This window comes from Anabrus simplex, chromosome 1 (genome assembly GCF_040414725.1).
Source record: "Anabrus simplex isolate iqAnaSimp1 chromosome 1, ASM4041472v1, whole genome shotgun sequence".
Taxonomy (NCBI): domain Eukaryota; kingdom Metazoa; phylum Arthropoda; class Insecta; order Orthoptera; family Tettigoniidae; genus Anabrus; species Anabrus simplex.
The window spans coordinates 52,370,900-52,392,593 of NC_090265.1; the positions used below are offsets into that span (position 1 = coordinate 52,370,900).

The 21,694-nt window shown below is 42.3% G+C and overlaps 1 long non-coding RNA gene across 1 annotated transcript; it reads left to right on the forward strand.

Annotated features, from left to right (window-relative positions):
- Positions 1-4,707: 4,707 nt before the first annotated feature.
- On the forward strand, positions 4,708-8,340 carry LOC137497027 (uncharacterized). The gene is made up of 3 exons (XR_011017614.1): positions 4,708-4,798; positions 4,888-4,951; positions 8,067-8,340. It is a non-coding gene; the product is annotated as an uncharacterized lncRNA (long non-coding RNA).
- The last annotated feature ends 13,354 nt before the right edge of the window (positions 8,341-21,694 follow it).

Sequence of the window (21,694 nt, forward strand, 5' to 3'; positions counted from 1 at the left end):
AATGATGACACTAGGTAGACATGGGGCAGAACAACTAGAGAAAGAAGAAAGAAACATTATAAGAAAGGTACTGGGACCGAAAGATGGGATAGAAGTTCAAGAGACGAACTGTACCGAAACATGAGGACGATCTCTGAAGAAATAAGACTCAAAAGAACAAGATTTTCTGGACGTGTGATCAGGATGGGCATAGAGAGAATGGCTAGAAGATAATGGGGGACAACGAGTAAGGCGGGAACTAAGTGGCTTGTCGAACTCCGGAAGAACTGGACTGAGATGGCGATCAAGGTGGAAGGAATAGAGAACTAGAGAAATAAATATACACCAACCAATATGGCAGAGTTCAATGACAAAGAAAGGTACTGGAATAGGATAGAGAAGCAGCAATGGAGGAGACAAGAGAAGAAGATACTGAAAATATCAGCTGAAGGACGGGAGAGGAGAGAAAGAGGATAAAGTGGTTCTAGAGGAGGAGAAGAAGAAAACCCAAATCTGACAAAGCTACCCGTGATCCAACAGAGGCCGCAACGAAAAAAGTAGAAGAAGAAGAAGGATGTCAAACAATGTTACCTAGCAACCGTGCAGGCTATGTCAGTAGTATAATGGGAGAGTTCTGGCGCCTCCTCCGCCGCACGCATCCGCCCGCCTCCTCCTCCGCCGCCGCCTCCGCCGCCGCCGCCGCCCGCGGGAAATTTGAATTTTGGCGGGAAATTTGAATTTTGGCGCGAGATTTGAATTTGTAAACAAAGCCACGTGCTTTTTGACAGCTGTCATCGACAACAACGCAACGCTAACCTCACTGCTGCCATCTTGACGGGCCTAAACCTCACTAGTGCCAACTTAACCTAACTAGCATGAGGTAAACAAAGCCACGTGTTTTTTGACAGCCACGTGCTTTTTGACAGACAACAACGCATCGCTAACCTCAGTACTGCCATCTTGACGGGCCTAAACCTCAGTAGTGCCAACTTAACCTAACTAGCGCGAGGTAAACAAAGCCACGTGCTTTTTGACAGCCACGTGCTTTTTGACAGATTTGTAAACAAAGCCACGTGCTTTTTGACAGACAACAACGCATCGCTAACCTCAGTACTGCCATCTTGACGGGTCTAAACCTTAGTGGTACCAACTTAACCTAACTAGCATGAGGTAAACAAAGCCACGTGCTTTTTTGACAGCTGTCATCCGCCATCTTTGAGCACAGTGCTGCCCTCTAAACAAAGCTACGTGCTTTTTGACAGCTGTCATCCGCCATCTTTAATCCAGAGAGAACAGTGCCGCCCTCTATGTGGTGACGGTAAATTCCACGTGCTCTTGTTTGTAAACAAAGCCACGTGCTTTTTCAACTTAACCTAACTAGCGCGAGGTAAACAAAGCCACGTGCTTTTTTTGACAGCTGTCATCCGCCATCTTTAAACTACAAAGCACTGTGCTGCCCTCTATATCGCAGTAGCTGCAAAATTCGTCACCTGTCATCGGCAGTGCTGCCATCTTGACGGGTCTAAACCTTAGTGCTACCAACTTAACCTAACTAGCGCGAGGTAAACAAAGCTACGTGCAGCTGTCATCCGCCATCTTTGAGCACAGTGCAGCCCTCTTTAGCTACTTACCTTTGAAATGTGGTGGCGGATAATTTGAAAAATGCTTTTTGACAGCAGCCATCTTGCATCGCAAACCTCAGTGCTGCCCTCTATGTAGACAAATCCACGTGCTTTTTGACAGCTACGTGCAGCTGTCATCCACCATCTTTGAGCATAGTGCTGCCCTCTTTAGCTACTTACCTTTGAAATGTGGTACGTCATCTGCTATCTTGCATCGCGAACCTCAGTGCTGCCATCTTGGCGGGCCTAAACCTCAGTGCTACCAACTTAACCTCACTAGCTCGAGATAAACAAATCCACGTGCTTTTTTGACAGCTGTCATCCGCCATCTTTGAGCATCGTGCTGCCCTCTTTAGCTACTTACCTTTGACAGCTGTCATCCGCCATCTTGCATCGCAAACCTCAGTGCCGCCCTCTATGTAGACAAATCCACGTGCTTTTTGACAGTCACGTGCAGCTGTCATCCGCTATCTTTGAGCATAGTGCTGCCCTCTTTAGCTACTTACCTTTGAAATGTGGTACGTCATCTGCCATCTTGCATCGCGAACCTCAGTGCTACCCTCTACCTGTGGTGGCAGACAATTCTACGTGACAGCAGTCATCTTTGAGCACAGTGCTACCCCTCTTTGTAGCGGCGGGAAATTCCAAGTGCTCTACGAATTCACGTGCAGCTGTCATCCGCCATCTTGCATCACAAACCTCAGTGCTACACTCTATGTGGTGGCGGCAAATTCTAAATGCTTTACAAACCTATGCGCTTCAGCTATCATCCGTCATCTTTAATCACCGTGCTACCCGGTGGTGGTAAATTCCACGTGCTCTTGTTTGGAAACAAAGCTTTTAATCCAGAGAGAACAGTGCTGCCCTGGTGGCGGTGGCAAATTCTACGTGCTCTTGTTTGGTAAACATAGCTATGTGCAGCTGTCATCCACCATCTTTGAGCACCGTGCTACCCTCTTTAGATGTAAATTCGTCACCTGTCATCCGCAGTGCTGCCATCTTTAGCTAGATACCTTTGAAATGTGGTGGCGGATAATTTAAAAAGAAAAATTCTACAGCAGCCCTCTCTCGACGCTAATTGCATAAAATGGTGGCTATACATGACTCCTTAAGGGTGCTTACGCAAGATGGCTGCTATACACAGGTTCTTATGAGACGCCCTTGGGATGCTTGCTCAAGATGGTAGTTATACATGGCTCCTTATGAGATGCCCTAGGGATGCTTGCTCAAGATAGCGACTGCTCTTATGGGACGGCTTAAGTGTCCTTGCACAAGATGGCTTGAGACGCCCTAAGGATGCTTGCGCAAGATGGCGGACACAAGATGGCGGCTATACATAACTCCTTATGAGACGCTTTAAGGGTGCTTGCGCAAGATGGTTGCTACTCTTAGCTTAGAGGCTAACGTGTCGTGATAGTTCGATTCATTAAATTTAGGGCTTAAATGCAAAATGTTAAATATATCGAAAACGGTGCACCGTAGAGCAAAACGGACAACATTTTTCTGCCTAATACCTAGGTTCGCAGTATAAAGAACAAGAAAATCATAGTCTAATGATAGGATCAACGGTTCGGTTCCTACTTAGGCCCTTTGGCATTTGCTGTTTTAGCTTGTATTGAAGCGAGTCTTCGTAACATGATCAGGTCTAGCTATGGTAGAGAGTATAACGTACCGTGCAGGTTCGATTCATTAAATTTAGAGGCTTAAATGCAAAATGTTAAATATCTCGAAAACGATGCATCGTAGAGCAAAACGGACAAAATTTTTCCGCCTAATACGTAGCTTCGTAGTTTGCATCAGGAAGGGCAACTCAACAAATTCTTGCGATATTTCATGTAGCTATTTCTAGCTAAGTGTAGTCTAAAAAATAAATCCTAGTCTTGTTACATCAGGAATGTAACAGGCTCTAGAACGAGGAAAAAATATTCTGGGATAGCGTGCCTACACACACACGCGCACTCAAGCTGCATCCGGCTCGCTAGCTCCTCGCTGGAATGCGTTTACCTCAGCAGGGTACAGAGTCCACTACACGTGTACAGTTCACATTAAAATTATTAGCAGCTTCTCGCGTTGAGCTCAAACCTCCCCCCAGTTCAATCATAGTACAAGTACGTCAGCTTGTAGAACTTGTATATTTCGGTACCTCAGCGTTTCGTGTTATTGCTAGCAGGTAGGGGGTACGGTAGATGTAGACTTAGCTTAGTAAAACTCACGACAATGTCCGACCTCAGTAGGCTGAAACTTGGTTTCTTCCGAACATTACAACATAGCCTACTCCTACCGGAGAAGCCAGCTTAACGCCTCCATCTGACAAATGAATCACCCTCAACACTCTTCAATCATTCTCGCTACTTCGGAAGATAGCGGGTTCGAACTGGAAGCCGCAAATGCTAGGTGAGGGACCTGCGTGATCGTCATTGCATGATCTAGCTGGATGCCCTTCCCGACGGTATAAGTTGCTAGGATTTGAATCGCGTACCCCGACTAGAAGAAGCCTGCACATAGCTTAACGCCTCCATCCGACAAATGAATCACCCTGAACATTCTTCAATCATTCTCGCTACTTCGGTAGATAGCGGGTTCGAACTGGAAGCCGCAAATGCTAGGTGAGGGACCTGCGTGATCGTCATTGCATGATCTAGCCGGATGCCCTTCCCGACGGTATAAGTTGCCAGGATTTGAATCGCGTACCCCGACTAGAAGAAGCCTGCACATAGCTTAACGCCTCCATCCGACAAATGAATCACCCTCAACACTCTTCAATCATTCTCACTACTTCGAGGGATAGCGGGTTCGAACTAGAAGCCGTAAATGCTAGGCCAGGGGTCTGCGCGATCGTCATTACATGATCTAGCTTTAGCTCAATACCTACAGGTAAGGAATACCGCGGATGTACCCTCGAGAAGTCGAGGATCGCGCGCTAACTTTCCAAGGCTCGAACTCTTAAATTCTGACACCTCGGCATCAACAGGAGATTCGAATACGTCAGCCTGCAGGTGGGAGCTCTTGTTTGCATAAACACTTCGTTCTGACTGTACCCGCAGTTTGTCAGCGATTATCACATCCGCTTGGTGATAAGGAGCATATTTAGTCGCTACAGTCTGCGCGAAGTGCTCCTCACAGTTCTCTGTATGCGTTTACTACATGCACACATCTCCCGTCTGCAGTGAATATTATTCTTCAGCCTTTATCTTAAGGTAAGGTAGAACTGTTAGTTACATTTTTTTATTTGCAAAGCAACTTCTACGCTAGACATCTACATTCATATATGTTTGTTCTTTTTTAGGTACCGTTCGAAAGTATGCAATTTTATTTATCCGAGTAACAGTCTGCAGCGCGAAGATTTTAAGGTATGTCTGACCTCTATTCATTGAAACTTGGTTTCTTCTAAAACATCGTAACTTTAGTCTATTGATAAATAGTTGTTCTCTTTAATCCTCACGCTATAGACGAGGTGCGTACATAGCTATGTCTATCCTCAACAGGCTGAAAATTAGTTTCTTCAAAAACATCGTAACTTTAGAGTATTGATAAATAGTTGTTCTCTTTAATCCTCACGCTATAGACGGGGTATAATTTCAAACAGGCACACATGGCTATGTCTGCACTCAACAGGCTGAAACTTGGTTTCTTCTAAAACATCATAACTTTAAGCTATTCATAAATAATTGTTCTCTTCAACCTACATACTATAGACGAGGTATAATTTCAAACACGCACACATAGCTATGTCTGTCCTCAACAGGCTTAAACTTGGTTTCTTCCGAACATCGTAACTTTAGTCTATTGATAAATAGTTGTTCTCTTTAATCCTCACGCTATAGACGGGGTATAATTTCAAACACATGCACATAGCTATGTCTGCCCTCAACGGGCTGAAACTTGGTTTCTTCTAAAACATCGTAACTTTAGAGTATTGATAAATAGTCGTTCTCTTCAATCCTCATACTATAGACGTGGTATAATTTCAAACACGCGTACATAGCTATGTCTATCCTCAACGGGCTGAAACTTGGTTTCTTCTAAAACATCGTAACTTTAAGCTATTGATAAATAGTCGTTCTCTTTAATCTACATACTATAGACGTGGTATAATTTCAAACACACGTACACATAGCTATGTCTGTCCTCAACAGGCTGAAACTCGGTTTCTTCCGAACATCGTAACTTTAGAGAATTGATAAATATTTGTTCTCTTTAATCCTCACGCTATAGACGAGGTATAATTTCAAACACGCACACATAGCTATGTCTGACCTCAACGGGTTGAAACTTGGTTTCTTCTAAAACATCGTAACTTTAAGCAATTGATAAATAGTTGTTCTCTTTAATCCTCACGCTATAGACGGGGTATAATTTCAAACACGCATACATAGCTATGTCTGACCTCAATGGGTTGAAAGTTGGTTTCTTCCGAACATCGTAACTTTAGTCTATTGATAAATAGTTGTTCTCTTCAATCCTCACGCTATCGACGAGGTATAATTTCAAACACGCACACATAGCTATGTCCGCCCTCAACAGGCTGAAACTTGGTTTCTTCTAAAACATCGTAACTTTAAGCTAATCATAAATAATTGTTCTCTTCAATCCTCATACTCTAGACGTGGTATAATTTCAAACACGTACACATAGCTATGTCTGACCTCAACAGGCTGAAACTTGGTTTCTTCTAAAACACCGTAACTTTAGAGTATTGAAAAATAGTTGTTCTCTTTAATCCTCACGCTATAGACGGGGTATAATTTCAAACAGGCACACATGGCTATGTCTGCCCTCAACAGGCTGAAACTTGGTTTCTTCTGTAACTTTAAGCTAATCATAAATAGTTGTTCTCTTTAATCCTCACGCTATAGACGAGGTATAATTTCAAACACGCACACATAGCTATGTCTACCCTGAACAGGCTGAAACTCGGTTTCTTCCGAACATCGTAACTTTAGAGAATTGATAAATAGTTGTTCTCTTCAATCATCATGCTATAGACGAGGTATAATTTCAAACACGCACACATAGCTATGTCTGACCTCAACGGGTTGAAACTTGGTTTCTTCTAAAACATCGTAACTTTAAGCAATTGATAAATAGTTGTTCTCTTTAATCCTCACGCTATAGACGAGGTGTGCACATAGGTATGTCTGACCTCAACGGGCTGAAACTTGGTTTCTTCTAAAACATTATAACTTTAAGCTAATCATAAATAGTTGTTCTCTTCAACCCGCATACTATAGACGTGGTATAATTTCAAACACGCGCACATAGCTATGTCTATCCTCAACGGGCTGAAACTTGGTTTCTTCCGAACATCGTAACTTTAGGCAATTGATAAATAGTTGTTCTCTTTAATCCTCACGCTATAGACGAGGTATAATTTCAAACACGCGCACGTAGCTATGTCTACCCTCAACGGGCTGAAACTTGGTTTCTTCTAAAACATCGTAACTTTAGTCTATTGATAAATAGTTGTTCTCTTTAATCCTCATACTATAGACGTGGTATAATTTCAAACACGCGCACATAGCTATGTCTATCCTCAACGGGCTGAAACTTGGTTTCTTCCGAACATCGTAACTTTAGGCAATTGATAAATAGTTGTTCTCTTTAATCCTCACGCTATAGACGAGGTATAATTTCAAACACGCGCACGTAGCTATGTCTACCCTCAACGGGCTGAAACTTGGTTTCTTCTAAAACATCGTAACTTTAGTCTATTGATAAATAGTTGTTCTCTTTAATCCTCATACTATAGACGTGGTATAATTTCAAACACGCGCACGTAGCTATGTCTACCCTCAACAGGCTGAAACTTGGTTTCTTCTAAAACATCGTAACTTTAAGCAATTGATAAATAGTTGTTCTCTTCAATCCTCATACTGTAGACGTGGTATAATTTCAAACACACGCACATAGCTATGTCTATCCTCAACGGGCTGAAACTTGGTTTCTTCCGAGCATCGCGAATTTAGTCTATTGATAAATAGTTGCTCTCTTTAATCTCACATGCTGGTTAATCGTTAGTAATTAAATTTTCGTTTTTTCTTTGTGACTAGAGGAAAGGATATTGAGTTACTATATTTTTTAACAACACGAGTGCTTCGACTTTGTTAGGTATAGAACATTTATCGCTTTCTGTTTGCTTTTAAAAACTCACGACCATGTCTGACCTTAATCAGCTGAAACTCAGTTTCTTCCTAGCATCGCGAATTTAGGCTAATCTCTATTGATGAATAGTTGCTCTCTTTAATCTTACATGCTGGCCTTAATAGGCTGAAACTTGGTTTCTTCTACACGTTGCAACTCTAGGCTAGGTGACTTGTCCTTTCGATATCCTATTATCACATTTGCTTTTACGCTAGGCAGTAAAGGTCTTCAGCTGGGTTACCTGTTAACAAATTAACTTACTTTTCTATATCCTATCATCACAAGTACTTCCACGCTACATCTATATATTTTCGTTCCTTTTAGGCACATCGACATCTCAAGAAGTAGATGAATATACTGTTGCAATGTCGGATGTGAAGATCTAAGAAGGAATAAATACACCAGGCAAATGCTGGGGCTGTACCTTCATTAAGGTCACGGTTACTTCCTTCCCACTCCTAGCCCTTACATACCCTATCATCACTATAAGACCTATCTGTGTAGGTGCGATGTAAAGCCAATTGTAAAAAAAAATAGGCACATCGACATCTCAAGAAGTAGATGATTATACTGTTGCGATGTCCGATGTGAAGATCTAAGAAGGAATAAATAATATAAAATAAATAATGTAGAATTAACATATTCTTTTATTTTAGTTTAGGTATTACATTCTCCTCCTCCTACTCCTTCCTCTCGAAGAAGAAATAAGATTAGGTGTTGATTAAATTTGAAAGTATGTTATTGTCTAGCTTATGTTCAGAAAGAATTTTTTTTCTAAACAGTGTTTGATCGCAATGCAGTGTTCTACGACATCGCACTATAAACAGAAGTATGTTTTCAAGTCTAAACCTAATTTTTTTCTTAGAACAAAGGTATACCCCAGACATGTTGTAAACACATCTACTGATGTTCTGATCATATGTAGTATCGGGTACAGTGTTCGAATCTAGTCTTGATCACTTATCTAGTGTTTTGAACACATCAATTAATGTTCTGATCATATGTAGTATCGAGTGCAGTGCTCGATTCTAGTTTAGGTATCACATTCTCCTCTTCCTCCGACTCCTTCCTCTAGAAGAAGAAATAAGAGTAGGTGTTGATTAAATTCGTAAGTATGTTATTGTCTAGCTCATGTTCAGAAAGAATTTTTTTCTTTTTCTAAACAGTGTTTTGATTGCAATGCAGTAACAAAGGAATACCCTAGACATGTTTTAAACACATCTACCGATGTTCTGATCATATGTAGTATCGAGTACAGTGTTCGAATCTAGTCTCGATCACTTATCTAGTGTTTTGAACACATCAATTAATGTTCTGATCATATGTAGTATTGAGTGCAGTGCTCGATTCTAGTTTAGGTATTACATTCTCCTCCTCCTCCTCCTCCTACTCCTTCCTCTCGAAGAAGAAATAAGAGTAAGTGTTGATTAAATTCGTAAGTATGTTATTGTCTAGCTCATGCTCAGAAAGAATTTTTTTTCTAAACAGTGTTTGATTGCAATGCAGCGTTCTACAACATCGTACTATAAACAGTAGTATGTATTCAAGTCTAAACCTATTTTTTTCTTAGAACAAAGGTATACCCCAGACATGTTGTAAACACATCTACTGATGTTCTGATCATATGTAGTATCGGGTACAGTGTTCGAATCTAGTCTTGAACACTTATCTAGTGTTTTGAACATCAATTAATGTTCTGATCATATGTAGTATCGAGTGCGGTATTCGATTCTAGTTTAGGTATCACATTCTCCTCCTCCTCCTACTCCTTCCTCTCGAAGAAGAAATAAGAGTAAGTGTTGATTAAATTCGTAAGTATGTTATTGTCTAGCTCATGTTCAGAAAGAATTTTTTTCTAAACAGTGTTTGATTGCAATGCAGTGTTCTACAACATCGTACTATAAACAGTAGTATGTATTCAAGTCTAAACCTAATTTTTTCTTAGAACAAAGGTATACCCTAGACATGTTGTAAACACATCTACTGATGTTCTGATCATATGTAGTATCGAGTACAGTGTTCGAATCTAGTCTTGATCACTTATCTAGTGTTTTGAACATCAATTAATGTTCTGATCATATGTAGTATCGAGTGCGGTATTCGATTCTAGTTTAGGTATGACATTCCCCTCCTCCTACTCCTTCCTCTAGAAGAAGAAATAAGAGTAGGTGTTGATTAAATTCATAAGTATGTTATTGTCTAGCTCATGTTCAGAAAGATTTTTTTTTCTTTTTCTAAACAGTGTTTTGATTGCAATGCAGTGTTCTACAACATCGTACTATAAACAGTAGTATGTATTCAAGTCTAAACCTGAACACACTCGCTTTTGCGATGCATGTTCGATATTAGTGCAAGAACTAAGATTTTAATTCGCTGTATCACGAACTATTGTTTTACAGCCGGATGCCCTTCCTGACTAAGATTTTTAAAATCACAGGAATTTGTTGAGTCGCCCTTCCTGATGCAAAACTAGTAGTATCTAAGCTCTTACACTATTGTTTTCAAACGGTTGCCCTTCCTGACGTCAAAGAACTCGGATTAAGAATCTGTCGAGAATCGGGGGTTTTACAGCTAGCTTAGATTTTAAATCACGAACTATTGTTTTACTGCTGGATGCCCTTCCTGACTAAGATTTTAAATTGCAAGAATTTGTTGAGTTGCCCTTCCTGACGCAAAACTGGCAGTATCTAGCCTCTTACACTATGGTTTTCGACCGGTTGTCCTTCCTGACAATTCAGATTAAGAATCTGTCGAGTATCGGGGGATTTACAGCTAGATGTACTTCTTAGATTGTAAATCACGAACTATTGTTTCACAGCCGGATGCCCTTCCTGACTAAGATTTTTAAATCGCAAGAATTTGTTGAGTTGTCCTTCCTGACAATTCAGATTAAGAATCTGTCGAGTATCGGGGGATTTACAGCTAGATGTACTTCTTAGATTGTAAATCACGAACTATTGTTTCACAGCCGGATGCCCTTCCTGACTAAGATTTTTAAATCGCAAGAATTTGTTGAGTTGTCCTTCCTGACGCAAAACTAGCAGTATCTAGCCTCTTACACTATGGTTTTCGACCGGTTGCCCTTTCTAACGCTGAAAGACCAGGATTTAGCCAGTTACCCTTCCTGATGTAACAAGACTAGGACTGCACTTAGCTAGAAATAGCCACACGAAATTATTATATAGAAAGAGAATTGCTGGGCTGATGACAGCTGTCAGAAAAGCATATAAGTTTGTAAAGCACGTCGAATTTTCCGCCACCAGGGCAGCACTGTTCTCTCTAGATTAAAAGCTTTGTTTCCAAACAAGAGCACGTAGAATTTACCACCGCCACCAGGGCAGCACTGTTCTCTCTGGATTAAAAGCTTTGTTTCCAAACAAGAGCACGTGGAATTTACCACCACCGGGTAGCACGGTGATTAAAGATGACGGATGATAGCTGAAGCGCATAGGTTTGTAAAGCATTTAGAATTTGCCGCCACCACATAGAGTGTAGCACTGAGGTTTGTGATGCAAGATGGCGAATGACAGCTGCACGTGAATTCGTAGAGCACGTGGAATTTCCCGCCGCTACAAAGAGGGGTAGCACTGTGCTCAAAGATGACTGCTGTCACGTAGAATTGTCTGCCACCACAGGTAGAGGGTAGCACTGAGGTTCGCGATGCAAGATGGCAGATGACGTACCACATTTCAAAGGTAAGTAGCTAAAGAGGGCAGCACTATGCTCAAAGATAGCGGATGACAGCTGCACGTGACTGTCAAAAAGCACGTGGATTTGTCTACATAGAGGGCGGCACTGAGGTTTGCGATGCAAGATGGCGGATGACAGCTGTCAAAGGTAAGTAGCTAAAGAGGGCAGCACGATGCTCAAAGATGGCGGATGACAGCTGTCAAAAAAGCACGTGGATTTGTTTATCTCGTGCTAGTGAGGTTAAGTTGGTAGCACTGAGGTTTAGGCCCGCCAAGATGGCAGCACTGAGGTTCGCGATGCAAGATAGCAGATGACGTACCACATTTCAAAGGTAAGTAGCTAAAGAGGGCAGCACTATGCTCAAAGATGGTGGATGACAGCTGCACGTAGCTGTCAAAAAGCACGTGGATTTGTCTACATAGAGGGCAGCACTGAGGTTTGCGATGCAAGATGGCTGCTGTCAAAAAGCATTTTTCAAATTATCCGCCACCACATTTCAAAGGTAAGTAGCTAAAGAGGGCTGCACAGTGCTCAAAGATGGCGGATGACAGCTGCACGTAGCTTTGTTTACCTCGCGCTAGTTAGGTTAAGTTGGTAGCACTAAGGTTTAGACCCGTCAAGATGGCAGCACTGCCGATGACAGGTGACGAATTTTGCAGCTACTGCGATATAGAGGGCAGCAAAGTGCTTTGTAGTTTAAAGATGGCGGATGACAGCTGTCAAAAAAAGCACGTGGCTTTGTTTACCTCGCGCTAGTTAGGTTAAGTTGAAAAAGCACGTGGCTTTGTTTACAAACAAGAGCACGTGGAATTTACCGTCACCACATAGAGGACGGCACTGTTCTCTCTGGATTAAAGATGGCGGATGACAGCTGTCAAAAAGCACGTAGCTTTGTTTAGAGGGCAGCACTGTGCTCAAAGATGGCGGATGACAGCTGTCAAAAAAACACGTGGCTTTGTTTACCTCATGCTAGTTAGGTTAAGTTGGTACCACTAAGGTTTAGACCCGTCAAGATGGCAGTACTGAGGTTAGCGATGCGTTGTTGTCTGTCAAAAAGCACGTGGCTTTGTTTACAAATCTGTCAAAAAGCACGTGGCTGTCAAAAAGCACGTGGCTTTGTTTACCTCGCGCTAGTTAGGTTAAGTTGGCACTACTGAGGTTTAGGCCCGTCAAGATGGCAGTACTGAGGTTAGCGATGCGTTGTTGTCTGTCAAAAAGCACGTGGCTGTCAAAAAACACGTGGCTTTGTTTACCTCATGCTAGTTAGGTTAAGTTGGCACTAGTGAGGTTTAGGCCCGTCAAGATGGCAGCAGTGAGGTTAGCGTTGCGTTGTTGTCGATGACAGCTGTCAAAAAGCACGTGGCTTTGTTTACAAATTCAAATCTCGCGCCAAAATTCAAATTTCCCGCCAAAATTCAAATTTCCCGCGGGCGGCGGCGGAGGCGGCGGCGGAGGAGGAGGCGGGCGGAGGCGTGCGGCGGAGGAGGCGCCAGAACTCTCCCATTATACTACTTATGTCTCATCGCTGGTTGCCATCTGAAATTATCAGCCGTTGATGGATGGCCTTGATTGAAAGGTATATTTATAATAATTTGATTTTCGCAGAGGGAAAAGTGATCTTTTTTCTTTTCCTTTTTGTTAATGGTTTAACGTCGCACTGACACATAGAAAGTTGTTCGGTGACGTAAAGAGAGGAAAAGGCCTTAATTAAGGTACAGCCTCAGCATTTGCCTGGGGTGTACAATCAATCAGTCATCAATGATCTGCATTTAGAGATGCCACCCAGGTGGGCGATTCGCTATCAGTAGCTTAAAATTCCATTCCCTTACTACTCGTCCTATAAATGAATATTTACTCTAACTTTTCCTCTTGACTTCCAAATTTATCTTCACCTTTCCTACTTTTACAAGTTTCACTCAAGCTTATCCGTCTACGAATATTATTATTCCACGCCCTCTCTCCACTCACATCTCGAAACATACCACATAGCCGAGCATCTCGTCTCCTCACTTCCAAGTCTTCCCAGCCCAAAGCTTGCAAGATTTATGCAACACTATTCCTTTGTCGGAAATCAGCCAGAACAAAGCATGCTGCCTTGCTTTGAATTTTTTCCAGTTCTCGTATCGAGTAGTGCTGGTGAAAGTCACATACACTGTAGCCATAACTGCGGCCCTACCAGAGACTTATACGCCCTTTCCTTTACATCCTTACTATAACTCCTGAATACTCTCATAACCATGTGAAGAGATCTCTAACCTTACTTAATAACCTCGTTAATATGATTACCCTAATGAAGATAATTCCTTATATTAACACCTAGTTACTTATATTGTTCCCCATGCGGTGCGATCACTCCCATCAACACAAAAATTAAACTTGGTGAAACTTACAACTTGACTTTTCATCCCAATTACATTCATACTAGTCTGCTGTCCATCACACAACATTGTTCAAGTTCTCCTGCAGTCGCTCTCAATCATGCAACTCATTTACTAGTCTATACAGTACATGGGTAACCACGGAAAACCATTTTTCAGGGCTGCCATCGGTGAAGTACTAACCCACCAAATTAGATTTTTGTTACATAAAATAGTAAAGACTTTTTATAACTAATGTTTTATAAGATGCTATTTGTGAGGATGCGAAACATTAGATGCGTACAGTATATTGGAGTACTGTGCAGAATCTTTCTTTAAGATTCCTTGAAATCGGCATGTGACTTGAAATGTTAAGACTCGCAATGCCTGCCTGATCTCGATCAACTCATCTTTCTTTCTCCCACTCATATCAGTAGTACAGTCCGTTAATTGCTGTCCTTCCGTTCCAAAGGTAGTGGGTTCGATCCCGACATCGGTCGGTGGCATTTATGGTCACATAATTGCAACAACCCTCTGTCGTTGCCTTCTGACACGTTAAAAATAAGTGCGCAATAACTCCGATATCCCCTGGAATCTATAATATTTCAGCACATTTCAAACAAAGAAATAAAAATAATATATAATATATGTATATAATACATAATAATAATATATTATATAGTGCCTAATATTACAATAGCATATTATTATTATTATTATTATTATTATTATTATTATTATTATTATTATTATTATTATTATTATTATTATTATTATTATTATTATTATTATTATTATTATTATTATTTTGCGAGGCTATCGCTAGCCCAGTGCAGACCTTTCAAGGCAGACCCTCCAGTGTCTATATGGTAGAGAATTGGTGTTGGGTGTGGTGTGCGATGTACGTGTTGCAGGAATATCGGGGACAGTACAAATGCTCAGTCCCCGAATCAAGGAATTAACCGTAAGGTATAAGATTCTTTGAACCAAACGCAAATCAAACCTGGGAACCCGAAGACTGAATACTTGACCATTCACCTTTGTATCAGGAGAAAAGTAAACTCGTGTTCTCGTATTCCTCGAGGTCGCACATCCCCAGCAGACGTGAATTGCATGTACCTTTCTGACCACATACAAGCGCCACTGTCATTCTTAAAATTCCTGATAGACCTGGAATCGAACCCGAGCCTCCGCGGACTGCAGCTCATTACGCTAACTGTTAATCTACAGAGACGTAAGTAAACAATTAATATTTTTCTCAGTAGGCCAATAAAGACCACGTTAAATAACTCTTACACATGTTTAGAAATCTTTTTTGCAGCCCGGAATCGCTGCATTCTTTCCTTGGCAGTCTGCCTTCTTTCCATCGTCCAACCACTGTTCTGCTTTTGTTCTTCATGGAAGCCCTTGAAGTTGTTGATTTGTAGCAGGTACTGAGCTCGATTTGAGATTATTATTATTATTATTATTATTATTATTATTATTATTATTATTATTATTATTATTATTATTATTATTATTATTATTACCGTGTTTTGGTAGTTTACAAAGGAATAAGGAGGTGCCGGGGTGAATGGATGGACAGAGAAAAGATCTCAGCATAAATTAATGTACTAAATTTTGAAATTTTATTTCTTTCCTCTTTTCGGAGTTTAAAATTTGCTAGATCATTTGAATAAGCAACAACAATAATATTAAGATGAGCTCATCAGCTCCCACACTACCAATGACTTAAAGTCGAAAAATCAGGTACAATAGACAATATTACCTTTACAGTAGTTTATAAGAAATGAGCATTGTAGCTCTAAAGGTACACTATTTCAAGAGCGTATTTACTCCACTTTCTTACATCCTAGGAGACTGAGCTCCAGAACTGTACAAAAGTCCAGCCTCTCGGAGGCACACACGTCTTGCCAAATTTACACCAGATAAATTTCAAAAAAAGTATTTATTGTCATTTCTGCTCGACAGTCAGGTACACACTCGTCGATAACTAATGACACTTTAAACAGGGGTAATAAGTGCCCATTCTAAAGGGCCTTAGTGCACAAAAGAAAAGGTTTAAGAGATCGGCCATTAAAAAATGCTAGGACACTTGCACTCCTTTTGAATGACACTTAAAATCCTACATGGGCTTATGGCCCGAAGGGGCAGAGGCTAAGCCTGTACTACTGAGGGGTGAATAGATGCCAAATCTTAAGTTCCAAACTAGTTTGAAGAATTAAGAGTTTCAGAAAATTATAATCACACTCCTACCAAGTTGAATGGGAAACAATAGAGAGTGAACACTCTTTATCCCCTAAGTTACACATTTCCCAGCAGTGATTTGAACGAAGTCTTCAGACTTGCCTGACAATTTACATTTAAAAGGTGATATTAAACTTTCGAATCTTATATTAAGAAGGAAGTTTGAAATCTTCCCCTCAAATTAACTGCCTGTAGCAATAACATGTTAAAAGACGTCTGCCATCACCTTGAGCTGTTGGGTCTTCCGACAACGGCAAGGCTGCTCCTGCCCCCAGTTACACCGTACGCACATTTAGACCACACCGATGAAAGTGACAATACGACCTTTTTTATATATTTAACATGGCCTCCGACATGCTATTAGTTCTAAGAAGAAAGAGATAGCAGGGAGGAGTGGAAGTGTGATACTAGAGGAGTATCTGCCTGTCCCCATGCTCAGCATGCTACCAGGCCAGATGTGGTGGTGGGTATCAATAGTGGTGTAATCAGGTAGTAAGGGTCAGGACAAAACCACATAGGCAGAAATAGAAAGGTGCCTACATGTAAAACCTGACATTTTGTAGATAGCACATGCAAGGATGTGGTTCTGGAGAGGTCCAGGTAATTGTGTTAGCTGGGAATAGGTATCATGCACAGTCATAAGCCTATTCCTCGCCATTCCAGTTATTCAGAGGATCAGTCCTTCTGGGCACTGCTGTGACTAGCGCGGGCCGTGCCGGTTGCCGAGCCATGCGGCAATAGCCACTAGTGCCTGCCGCACCGCCCGACCCCCTTGAGGTCCCTCGTACCCAGTCTCCAATCCCGGAGAATGAGGCCAAGCCCGCCGAGGCGGGGACCTGCTGGATGGTTGTGGGACATGGCGCCGGGCCTCCTTCCTCTCTGCCCGCGCCATGGCCCGGTAGACAGGGCAACTGCGATGGGAGGCCGGGTGGCCCCCCGAGCAGTTGGCGCACACCGGCGCCTCCCTAAGTGCTGCGCAGGCCGTGTAGTGGTGATCACCACCACAGCGGTTGCACCTCACCTCGAGCCCACAGCTGACCTGACGGTGGCCCCACCTCAGACAGCGGAAACACTGCAAGAGCTGTTGAGGGGGACGTTCTGTTCTCACCTGACTGCCGCTACCTGCTGAGGTCCTCTCCTGATTGGCTCCTCGGCTGACTGCTGTTCTGGGAGCAGTCTTGGGTTGCGGCTGGGCGGCCATCTCCTGATGGGCCGGCGTCGCCTTCTGCTTCCTGGTCCGGCGTCGTCTTCTTCTTCTTCCTCTTCCCGGGCGTGTCTTCTCGGCAGGGGAAGAGGCCTCGTCCTGGTGGCCCTCCTCCCGGCCTGGTGACCCCGGGGTAGCTGGTGGTTCCGCTGCGTCGCCGTCTTCTTCCTTCTCCTGGCTGGCGGCGGCGGCGGCGTCGGTCGGTGCTAACACTCGACTGCATTCCCGGTCCTGGGGGACGCACATCGAGGTCTGCAGCTCGACAGACACGATAGCAGGCTGGGCTTGGGTGGCAGCCTCCGAACGCCATGGGGCGTCCTTTTCCACTGCTGTGCTGCCATCCGCCATCCGGGGCGCCTTCCTGGATTGCGCCCGGGTGACCGGTCCTTCCTGGTAGGCCTGGGTCTGTGACCACTTCGTGGAGGTAGCCCTTGGAGGAGCGGTCTGCGTCCACTTCGCAGTTCCGAGTCGCTCAGCCTGGGTCGCACAGTTGCGGCGCCAGGGGGCGGCATGCTCCACCTCCGTAGTGGCGTCGCTGGTCTCCGGCTGGGTGGCTTGGACTAGGTCAGTGTTAACCGCCCTATGCCTTAGCCTCCTCGGCGTCTGGGTGATGGCCTCCCTGGTCTCCGGCTCAGCATTCCTCCTGAGGGCGCCGGCGTTCGTCCCTGGCACGCCGTCCCTCCCAGGTAGTCGGACGACCTGAAACAGAGTAGAGAGCTCCATCTCCACGTCGTGCATCCGCTCCTGGTCGTGATGCCTTATGATAAGGCCTCCTGGTAGAAAGCTCTCCACGGACATGGTCGTCGGTAGCCTCCTGCCACCCTGGAGGGGGCGCCGCACTCTGTCCAGGACTAGGGCCCGTTCGGAATGAACAGGGCGACCTGGCCTGTAGTAGACGAGCAGCGCCTCGTACTCCGGATCGGTGTAGCCCTCAGAGAAGAAAAAGCCTTCAGAGGGGTCGCACCCGTCCCTGTGCGGCTCCGTCTCCACCTCGGTCTGCGACTCGTCCTGCTCCCTCGGTGAGGACGGTGTCCTCGGTTCTGGGTGGTCCTCCATCCATTGCCGCGTTGTGCAGAGGCGACCTCCCCTGTAGTAGACTCCTCTCGCCAACGCCATGCTATAGGGAGTGTCCCTGAAGTTCGCCGTGGTCATCCTGAAATAAAATCCTGAAAGAGAGAGGCGAGCACTGAGAAGTGTTCAGCTTAGACAAAAGCTCCTTCGAAGATGTACTAACAAGTACAGCTGCCTGACTAGTACTGGGAAAGTACAGAGCGCCTAGCGCGGAGAGAGAGAGCGAGCGAGAGGAACACGTCCTTCCGCTACGGCTGTCGAACTCGTCCTCGGTGGTGGTTGACAATACGACCGTAAAGCGCCCAGCTTTTATAGCAACTCAGAGGGGAATGTTCTAAAACTCTCTTGACCTAGGCAGAATGCCTGTACACACCCCCAATTTTAATTGGCTAGCAAAATATATACAAAAATTTCTGATTGGTTCATAACTTAAGAAAGAAGGAAGCGGTAGTAGTGCTGACAACCTCAGCACATAAAAAAAAATCTACAAACACTTAAGGTTTACCACTATAGAAATTTGAAACTTCCCTTAAAAATTAATTGTCCGTCCTCCCGCCAGAGGGGGAACATAGGCTGATAGTAGAGACATCTGAAGATTAAACGTCCAAGTATCTTCAGATACATAGATCAGGGTTCACAGCACAGATGGCCTTCTAGAAGGCGCGCAGTTCAAATGAACGGAATAGGTGTACCCCCGGTACAATTATTATTATTATTATTATTATTATTATTATTATTATTATTATTATTATTATTAGTATTATTATTATTATTATTATTATTATTATTATTATTATTATTATTATTATTATTATTATTATTATTATTATTATTATTATTATTATCTTTGGACTCTGATGGTAGGACCTATAATTTTTTTCAGAGCCGAGTAGGTCATTCGGTTCTCAATTGTTCAAGAAGCTATGCTCTTACAAAGTACATTATTTTCCTGTTGGTTTCGTCGGTACTATCGACCAATGAATTATTTTGAGTGACTGGAAGACTAGGAGATAAGTACAAACAGCCTTACAGAAGGGATGCATGTCCGCAGTTCGTTAAATATGACATTTTTAATTTAGCGAACGGTTTGTCGGGGGGAGGAGAGTGATGTTTGTGAGGTAGCCAGCAGCTTCCTTCGCCCCTCGACTTATACCACCCGCCGTACGAATTTTCAAGCAATATATATGCATAAAGTGTAAAAAGCAATTCCAAGTAGGTACATCACTGCACGGAAGCTATACACATCACTGTGGTGTCAGGACGTATTGTGCTTGCGTAATGTGTAAAAAGCTATTCTAAGTATATCACTGAACCTGCAAGACGTATGCATGCGTAATATGCAAGAAACAACTCTAAGTACATCACTTAATTGTAGCTTCAGGTAGTACGCATACGTAAATTATATGAAAACGTTCTACGTACACGAAACGAACGTGTTCACACTGTAAAATATTGTAATGTCTGTCAGCAAAGCCCTAAGTCGTTCGTCATCATATACTACCTGAACTACAAACGTAACTTAAAATCTTTTCAGTCTGTCCAGCACACAAGTTCAATATTTCACTATAACATACCAGTTTAAAAAAAACACAACTAAACAAGGAATAAAAATACACGCTAATAAACGAAGAACAACATGTCTCGTTCTTAAAAGAATATCATCAGATTCCATCAAGTCACATTCAATATTTGGAAATATTTATGTTTATTTCTGTCCAAATACCTATGAATTCGAAATTTGGAACTTACCTTAATGAGGTCCCGCTTTATCTCCACTTCAGCATACAATGCGAGGCGTTTGAAAAAAATTGTTCCTCTTTCATTGGCTCGAATCCAACCGGCTGCCAGTTCGTTGACCCTCCATTATGTCACGCCCCCACCCACCCTCGTCAGTTAATTACACGCTGCACTTTCCCTTCAGGTACTTTACGTCTAGTGTTCCCTTAGTATTGTCATTGTTACTGCTGTCCTCGTTTAATTGTGTCGGGTTTTTACAGGTATGTTATAGTGTAATATTTATACTGAAGTTGTGTGCTCGACAGAAGTTACATTTAACTGAGTCGACATCGAAAAGTGTGACTTCCTCCTTAATAAAGAAAATGAACTATAAAAATCAAGTTTTCGTTTATTTTTTCAATAGAATATTATTCTGATGACATACGTATTCAGAGGCCTGTCAATATCTAGCAAAAAATGTTCAGATATCCCCAAATACCCTGAATACTACTATATGAATAATGACCCATTCTCTCTCAGAAATAGCAGGTAATTCAAAGTCCAAATGTAATATTTTTCTAAGCTCAGTTTTGTTTTGATATCACTTCGAAGAAATAATAAACTGACCGAGATTTCAATTACATTTTATATCCGCGCCCACGTAGAAGAGTACTGTAGCGGAAACGAAAATATTTGCTTAACCTTTAAATGTCTGTATCCCATTATAGCATTTTAAAAAGAAGAGTTTGGAGCCTTGGGCATCTCTACCACACAAATATTTTTCCAGGAAGAAAAGAGATATTGTAACACCTACTACATACTCGCACTAATCAAGAGAGATATTTAGAGAAAATGTCTTTAAACGTGTTAGTGCCAGGATATGTCTCAATAGGAAAAAATATTTTCATTCAGAATTTTATTTATATGATTGTTCTAGAGATATTCTACGCATAATTGAAAACTTCACAACTTTAGGCCCTTTTACACAGCATGCTTCATATATGTAGCATTGGGCATTTAGTAGTATAACCACAAGCAATGGTTTCTGCTGAAGTACATTGCAAGAAGTAGTACAGAATAAACCCATATGACTTTTTAGGTATGAAATTTTCTAAAAAAATTATGATAGCTTATTATAGCACAGATGGATTTCAAATTTTTTACTAAACACAAATGATATCAACGCACAAATTTTGCATCTAAAATATTATAGACTAACTTACCTGCAGATCGATATGTCGATATATCACATATCCATAGAAACTGTTAAGATTTTCATTTAAACGTGCTGTTTTCGCTTGTAGGCCACCTGAGCAGATGCTTTTGTCCCCACAAGAAGCTGTTGAGTACCTGGAAACCGTAAGTGAAGCCGATATTGAAGATATTTGTCTTGATAATGAAGGCAGTATCTCTATCAATATTATAGACTTACCCCTCCTCCCTGTGAAGCAAATGATAAAGAAGACATTGATGACGATTTAATTGAAGTTCCCTAGCGTCGCTGTGGTAGAGTTCATTATACTGTAGGGACTGTAGAATTGATAGGTGAAGAATATGAAAAATCAAAAAAACATTCTATCGCTCACTCCTCCCAGTATAAGTACTCCTGTTGAAGGAATACAAACTTGTAAGCACGGCAGAATTATCAGCTCTGAAATTATTTCACA